This window comes from Ochotona princeps, chromosome 17 (genome assembly GCF_030435755.1).
Source record: "Ochotona princeps isolate mOchPri1 chromosome 17, mOchPri1.hap1, whole genome shotgun sequence".
In the NCBI taxonomy this organism is placed as follows: domain Eukaryota; kingdom Metazoa; phylum Chordata; class Mammalia; order Lagomorpha; family Ochotonidae; genus Ochotona; species Ochotona princeps.
Window position 1 is genome coordinate 30,070,900 of NC_080848.1, and position 8,167 is coordinate 30,079,066.

At 47.1% G+C, this 8,167-nt stretch overlaps 1 long non-coding RNA gene across 1 annotated transcript; it reads right to left on the bottom strand.

Annotated features, from left to right (window-relative positions):
* Positions 1 to 2,274: 2,274 nt before the first annotated feature.
* LOC131482321 (uncharacterized) lies at positions 2,275 to 6,671 on the bottom strand. The gene is made up of 3 exons (XR_009246898.1): positions 6,566 to 6,671; positions 5,877 to 6,048; positions 2,275 to 2,507 (listed from the first exon to the last, which is right to left on the bottom strand). It is a non-coding gene; the product is annotated as an uncharacterized LOC131482321 (long non-coding RNA).
* Positions 6,672 to 8,167: the final 1,496 nt, after the last annotated feature.

An 8,167-nucleotide genomic window follows, 5' to 3' on the forward strand; every position in this document is an offset into this window, starting at 1 on the left:
AGCCACAAAATGGTATCAACACTTTACCCGTGTTATCTGGTCATCTTATAGCAATCCCATGGGGTGAATTCCATGTCTGTGTCCATTTCACAGCTGAGGAAACTGAGTCGCTCAAGCAGTAGTTACTAACTGTGCAGCACCCCCAGGCAGGAGTTCCCTGAAGATCCCAGCCCTACAGGCTGTGACGTCCTCCACAGCTTGGCAGGCAGCAGCCTGCTCCCCACTATGCAGGCTTCACAAGGGTGTCTCTTGCCCCACCACAGCTGCCAGGCCCCTTGCTCCCTCTGTCGCCTCCCCTGTCTGTCCAGCACACACATCCTGCCATGCTGCTGGGGGCAGGTGCCTGTCTGTTCTGGCTGAGGACCTCCCCAAGGATGAGTGGGCCACTCACTTATGGCTGCAGCACCAGCCCACAGCAGCCCCCAATAAACATGTTGATGCCTACTTCCCTTCCTGCCTACTTGGGGGCCTTCCAGCTCCCTAGAGAGGAAAGGCTGCCCAACTCAGGCCTCCCTGAAACCCACCGCACTCCTGTGTGAACTGAGAAGCCTTTGCCTGCTGGTGTGTCTCCTCATGGCTGTCGCTTCCCCATCTTTTCCAAAAGTGGTGGGTCATCTCTCATGAAGAGAAACTGGGAGCTTGTTCAGACTTCTGTGCCAGGACACCCAACCAAGGACAGGTTAACAGGGAGAGAGGCTGGGCCAAAGGCAGAGGAAGAAATGAAGCAAGCTTGGCACCTTCCTTGAGAGCTCCCCCCATGCTCAGAAATGGGGGAGAAATTGGCCCAGCCTTCAGACAAAATGGAACAGTTGTGGTGTGAAGCGGCCTGTGGTACTTAAATGTGGCTATGGCTGATCTAATCGCTGGCCTCGCTCTCTGGGAGGCTTTTTGCTGCATTTTAGCACAGAAAAATGCGGTCTTTCTCTTTTGTGGCTGGAGCTGCTATTTAAGAAAGAAAAAAAAAAATCGATAGGCCTTCTCTGGCGTTCAGTCGCTTTCTCCCAAAAGGTGTCTCTTTGTGGGGTGGGGAGGAGAAGGTGCAGGAGGAGTTGAGGAGCGTTTTTGTCATTCACAAACCGTGTGACAAATCCTTGACATCATTCGCGATTCCTATCGATCAGCTCCATCCGCGGCACCAGAGGACAAATAGAAATCATTTGTCTGTCCTGGCTTCCAAACAGCCCGAGACAAAGGACTTGGCCAGCAATCAGCAGCTGGAGGTATTAGCAGCGGGTCAAGTTTGGAGGTCAGAGGTCAAACAGGTTGTCATCAGTTTCTCACAGCTATCAGAGAAAGGATAGGGAGGGGTGGAGTAGGTCCCACCACCAATGCAGCTGGTTCTTATTAGCCCAATCCTGCCTCCTTGTAAAGAGAGAGGGTCACCACTCCTCCAGGGACACCCCCGGGTGCTGGGTTTCATGGGCTGGAGGCAGGACTGGGGGTAGTGAAAGCCATGGAAGAAAAGCAGCAAGACCTGAGCTCTGCTTCTCCTCTCGGTCCCATTCACTCCCTGCCACGGGACCTTGAGTTATTCTGTCTGGGCCCTGAAGGTGGAGGAGCAGGAGAGACTGGGGTTTCTTTGGGAGTCTGAGCAAGCAAGTTAATCCTATAAAATCATGCATGTCTTAGAAGGGCTGAGAAACAGGGCTGCAGCTGCAGGAGAATGGTGTCATCTTTAGTCCCTGATTAGACACCACCTGTTTGGGTCCCCAACCCCCACCCTCAGGATGAGACTTGGTTCAAAAAGGCATGTTCAGTGCAAACAGCAAGTCCAGCCTCAGTGGAGGGACATGACGGAGCAGTGACAGGAGAGCAGAGGAAGCCAGGCCTAGGGCATGGAGCACTTGCGGCCAGCCAGGGGCTATGCAACATGGCTCAACCTTGGGGATAGCCACCTCTGAGTGCTTCTCAGTCCCATTCTGCAGGTGGTGTACAGGGTGTATAGGGTCACAGGAGGCCTGTCACCACAAAGCACCCCCAAAGAAATATAGCTCCAGGGGACAAAGGAAGAGGTGCCTTTGATGGGCACTACCCCTATCAGTGAACATGAGTCTACCAGATAGGACTATGGTGAGAGTCTGGGTCCCTGATCTTACCAACAGCTCCTTTACCATCCCAAACACCCAAGTGTGCAGACCTGCTCCTTGCAGCTCCAAGGGGGACCTCCAAGGCAGGAGATTCAGAGCTTACCAAGGTGGGAACAGCTTGGGCCCTTACTGGCCCAGGCTGGACCTAACCCCACTAGGAGCTCCCAGGAGCCAGCCATCCCTGCCAACAAGGTACCAGGAAAGATGAATTTTTTTCAGTTTCAGAGACACAGGGAATCAGAAATGGGCAAATGAAGTGCAGTTCCAGTATAGGCAGCTGCCTGGCCACTCATGGCCTCTGCTGGCACAGGACCCCTTCTCCGGCACAGGGGCTCTCAGGGGACACAGGAGCACTTCTTCAAGGAGGTGGGTCGGGAACACTCCAATGCACCTGTCAGTCAGTCCAACTCTAGAAGTAGCCTGTAGGATGGGGAGAACACAAGGAACTTTGGTGGAAGTGTGTAAAACTTTGAAAGAAGCCTTACTTATCCGTGTAGGGTAGGTGGCCTTTTGAAGCGGCAGCCCTTTACAAAGCTAAGGACAGTGAACTATAAAAGGGTGAAATGATGGCAAGTATTTTACACAGCAGTTAGGATGCCAATGGGATGCTGGCATCCCCTATCAGAATCCCTTGGCTTGAATCCCAGTCCTGCTTCCAATTCAGGCTTCTTGCTAATAGCCACTCCAGGAAGCATCCGATCACTTGTGTACTTGGGTCCCTGCAACCCACATGGGAGATTCAGATGGAATTCCAGAGTCTTGGCCTCAGCCTGGCCCAGTCCTGGCAGATATGGGCATTTAGGGAAGGAATCAGCAGATGGAAGATTTCCTCTCTTTCTCTGTCCTGTTGTTAAATAAAATGAGAAAAAGTAAATAAAATGTTTTAACAAGAGAAATCTTTGCTTATCCCAAAGTGATCAGGATTAAATTTAGAAAGTGAAGGCTAACACAGGGATCCACACAGCTCCTTTGCCATACCCCAGGAGATGAAGTTGTGGAGAACTAAGCATATACATGCACAGTCGCATGTGTGAAGCTGATGCAGGCAGAGCAAGGCAGGGGCTGCAGCAGTGAGAACATCCTGCCTACACATGACACTGCAAGATGGAAGATGTTATCCTAAGCGGATTCACGTGGAGGAGCTGTGGGACCTCACTCTTTTTCTTACAACTGAATGTGAGCCTACAGTTACCCCCAAAGAAAACAGTTGAAATCTTGTGAGCATTCTGCATCCTCAACAAGGGTTCCTGTCCTCTGCTGCCTGACATGACCAGAGGGACCTGCAGGGGACATTGGGACCAAAGAGAAGCAGATGCTCAGATCCACAGGCTCTCTCAGCGTCCCAGGCAGGTGGCTGTGTCCTCCTCTGAGGCCGCTGTGGATGAACGAGATCGCAGTCCCAGCCGGCTGACTCCAAAGCCTGGGTTCTTTCCATCATGCCACAGTGGTCAAGTTGGGAGTATTCCTGTTGCTAAGGCCCTACAACATCTGCTATCCAGGATGAGTGAAGCACAGAAAGCAAAAAACATGGCCATTCCTTCAAGTATTCATTCAATCCTGGGCTGATCAACAGTATTAAGGGGCAGGGTATGTGTGTGTGTGTGTATATATATATATATATATATATATATATATATATATATATATATATTAGCTGGAACAAGGCTCTTGGCCTTGGCCTGGCCTTGTTCCAGCTGTTGTGGCCATTTGGGGAGTAAATCAGCAGGTGGAAGACCTCTCTTTTTATGTCTCCCTCTGTTTCTGTAACTGTTTTGCCTTTCAAATAAATAAATAAATCTTCAAATGAAAAACTCAGTGAGAAAGCAAGGCTCCTATCCTTAAGAATCTAAGTGTGTCCCTGTGCCAAGAGCTTAACAAGCCTAGAGATCAGCTGAACTTTCCCAAAACCAGGGCAGGTCAGGAGAGGGAACCGGAGAGGGCCTGTGGGAAGAGGCTGGGTGTCTTCCCAATGCTTATCATTGTAGGATATGCATTAATTTATCTTTGTGAGCATTTTTAAGTGTGTGGCTCAGTGGCATTCAGTGCAGCCATAGTGTCACATAACTCTCACCAGCAGCCATCCACAGAATTATTGTTCCTGAACAACTCTCCCCACCCCCCCCCCCATTTTTTTAGAGGAACCAGTGTGGTAGCATGGTTGGCTAATCCACCATCTTCGGCATCAGCATCCCGTATGGGTACCAGCTTGTGTCCCAGCTGCTCTATTCCCATCCAGTTCCCTGCTTATAGTCTGGAAAAGCAGTAGAAAATGGCCAAAGTTCTTGGGAGCCCTGTGCCCATGTGGGAGACCTGAAAGAAGCTCCTGGCTCTGCCTTTCAAATAAAAATAAATAAATCATTAAAAAAAAAGACACAGTGGAACAGTGAGGTGAGGTCACTTCAGCTCATAACTCAGTGACCCCAGCTAATGGAGAGGGACTAGAAAGTGCATCCTACCTAGTACATTCCAGAAGGCAAGGAGCTGCAGATGTTCAATGAGCAAGCCAATGGCCTGAAGACATACATTCAAGTTTATAAATTTCCAGGGTCAGCACAGTGGTACTAGCAGCCGTATGAGTGCCAGTTTGTGTGCTGGATGCTCTGCCTCTGAGCCAGCTTCCTGTTGATGTGCCTGGGAAAACAGCAGAGGATGACCCAAATGTTTGGGCCTCTACACTGCTGTGGGAGACCTGGATGACGCTCCTGGCTTCAGCCTGGCCCAGCCCTGACCATTGAGGTATTTGAGCAGAGTGGACACATGAAAGATCTCTCTCTGCCCCTGTCTCTCCCTCTCTGTAATTTTGCTTTGCACATAAGTAAATAAATATATATTTTTTAAAGTTTATAAATTTCTCTCTAAAAGAGCTGTTTTAGCTATGCCTCACAAACTGTATTTGGGTTTTTTAACTATATTTTTTAAATAAACTTCTTATTTTTTAATTATTTTATACTTACAGAAATATTGTGAAGTTAGAAAGTTACCACAAGGCACATGCTTGGGTCGCGGGCAGGAACCAACATCTCAGGACTATTGAAAACACGTAAGCAGTACCCTCAGAACAGTGCTCCACACCGGGGATCCTAGGATGGCAACAAGTGACCATCCCCCATCCCCAGGTTCTGATACAGTTAGGCTGCTAAGAGTGGCCCTCTCCTCTTCTCTCCTCCCTTCCCCCAGATACAGAAAGAAAAAAAAATATTGGAAGCAATTGTCTCATCTACTTTCCCCCATATCTGGATTCTCCCCACCCTAATCACTGGTCCACAGTTCTCAACTGTGTAAACAACATCAAAAATAAAATTAATTATAAAAATAAGGAAGTTGCCATATAGTCCTCACCATGGAGTTTCACCCGTGGGTTTTTTTAATGTGTATTTATTCATTTTAATATAGTCGGAAGGCGAGCAATACAGAGATATCTTCTAGCCACTGGTTCCCCTACCCCACCCCAATGCCCACAGTTAACCAGGGCTGTGCTGGGCCAAAATCAGGACCAAGAGCTCCATCCACGTCTGCCACACCAGTGGTAGGATCCCCAGCTCTTAAGCCTTCACCTGATGCCTCCCAGAATGCATTAGCAAGAAGCTGCAGCAGAAGAACAGTAACCGGGACTCCAGTTCAGGCACGGCAGTATGGATTGCTAATGTCTCAAGTGGAGCTTATTTCTGGACCCCAGCACCCACTCTACTCCCACATTAATGTCTTATGTACTCAGTGAATGAACCAATGTGCTATTACTTATCACAATCCATTCTGCAATTCAGATTTCATTTGTTTTTATGTTCATACCTTTCCTCAGCCAAGAATGCATCTAGGATAACATGTGAAAACATCACGTTTCCTTCAGCCCCTCCTGTCTGTCATTGTGTCTCAGGTGGTCCTTGTCTTGCATGACCCTGACAGTTTTAAGATGTAGAATGTTCCCCGACAGGGCTTCATCTCATGTTCTTCTCTTGATATTCTGGAGTGTGGGGTTTTTAAGCAACAGATTGCAGAAGCAAGGTGTCGTTTCGATGACTTCTCATGCAGTCATACCAAGGATTTGTACTGCAAGTGGCCTGGGGCAATGCTCTCAGGGTGCTGTGCTATGTTATGCTGGAGGGTCACCTATTCCCTGTTTCCATACCAAGCTCTTCAGAAGGCAAGCCCACACCTAAGAAGCGGGAGCTTTACTCTGCCACCAGAACTGAGTTCCTATATAAAATATTTGAAATTCTGCACAGGAGATTGGTCTCCCTGTTAATTAAGCTGTTTAACTGTTTATTTGTATCAGTGTGGATTCATGGCTATTTGTTTACTTTGGGTTGTAATCCAATAGCACATTATTTGTTTTATCGTTCAAATTGTTCCAGCTCTGGCCACTGGGAGCTCTTTCGCTAGTTTCTGTGGCTCCCAGCCATCCATCCGCCCATCAGTGAGTTGTTTGACAGTGGAGCGCGTTCCGTAATTTTCTGCCCTGTGAGGTACTGCACACTCACCTAGTGTACTTCCTGCTTTAGATCTAGAATCAGACATTTGCCCAAGGACCCTGGTTCCTGTTAGCAGAGAATGGCGTTAGAAAACAAGATCTGAACACTGTCTATGGTAGTTGCTACTGAGAGTCCTTGCTTCTACAACATCATAGGTGACACAACACATGTGTGCACCTTATATATACAAAATTCTATATAACCATCTACATGTGAGTATCAGTTCACACCGATGTCTTCAAATTTTAGCTATCCCCGCATGAGCCATTCCAGTTAGATTGCTTCCTCTCTGTAACTTTCCTCTGCAATAGTAAGAACACTGGCTCCCATCCGTTGACTTAAATGTTCATTCAGTTCCTGCACACAGAATATAGTGGTTTAGAATTGTTAACCTTTTCCTTACTATTTCATTCTAAATATTTCATTGCTTTTTTACTGACTTACTCTAACCATGAGTTATTTGGAAGTTTAGTTTTTAATTTTAAGATATTCCTTCTGTGGCCAATTGCTGATTTTCTTGCATTGTGGTCTGGACACATGTTCTGTGTATTATTGACTCTCTGCAATGTTTCGAAACTTCCTCTGTGATCTAACAGATAATTATGGTAACAATTCATTGTGAGATGGGGGAAAAAAGCACTACACACATGCGGTATTAACAGCACTATAAAATACTCTTCAGACATAAAAACAGAGATTGGAAAAGAATGAGTGAGTGTTGACTTACATGGATAGGACTATAGGTATTTCTTTCTTTTCTCAAAATTGTATTTGATGTTACTTTATTGTTTCTGTAATTTAAAAAACTTGAAAAAATATTTGATAAATTAGCAAAAGATACAAAGTATTTAACTCTATGAAATGATTTTTGAGCTCCTGATGGATTTTGGGCACCATGCTGGACCTCAGGGATCCAGGGATGGTAACTGAAAGTCACTTTCTTTGGGAAGTCAAGGTCACTTTCTTGGGAACTTTCAGACCTGAAAGGCCAGTGGAGCAGAGCACAAGAGGCTCCTGTGCGAAGCAGGTCGTGAGAGGGCCCCAAAGAGCTGTGAACACCATGTACCTGGGAGGTTTGACTAGGAGAACTTCATGTGGTTCCTTGAGGGAAATGGGTGTGAAAAGATCCCTGCAGCTCTTGTAGAGTGCCTCAAGGGGTGGAGACAGGGACTGCAGGTGCAGGGGAGGCGACCTCTAATGATGCTGAGATTGGGAGTTTGTGTAAGACTTTGAGTTTGTAAGGTCACACACACACACACACACACACACACACACACACAGTGAATCAGTAAATGGGAGCTTGTACTGTCTCTCAAATAAGCTTAAAACAAAAATTAAAAAACAATAGCTCACCCAAGCTGTCTCACCTGGTGAGAAGAATCAAGTCCTGTCAAGGAAGAACTGTAAAAACAAAATTTGGCTGACATGACAAGCTGCACTTGAAGCTGACACATGATGCATTACATGTGCTTGTAAAGAGCCAGCTTACTGTGGCTTCCGTGACAATGCATTCATTCCTTCCACAAACACTTGTTGAACACCTACTGTGTGCCAAGCCCCAGGCCAGATGCTGAGAGGACAATGATCATGAAACAGCTCTAGCTCCTTCCC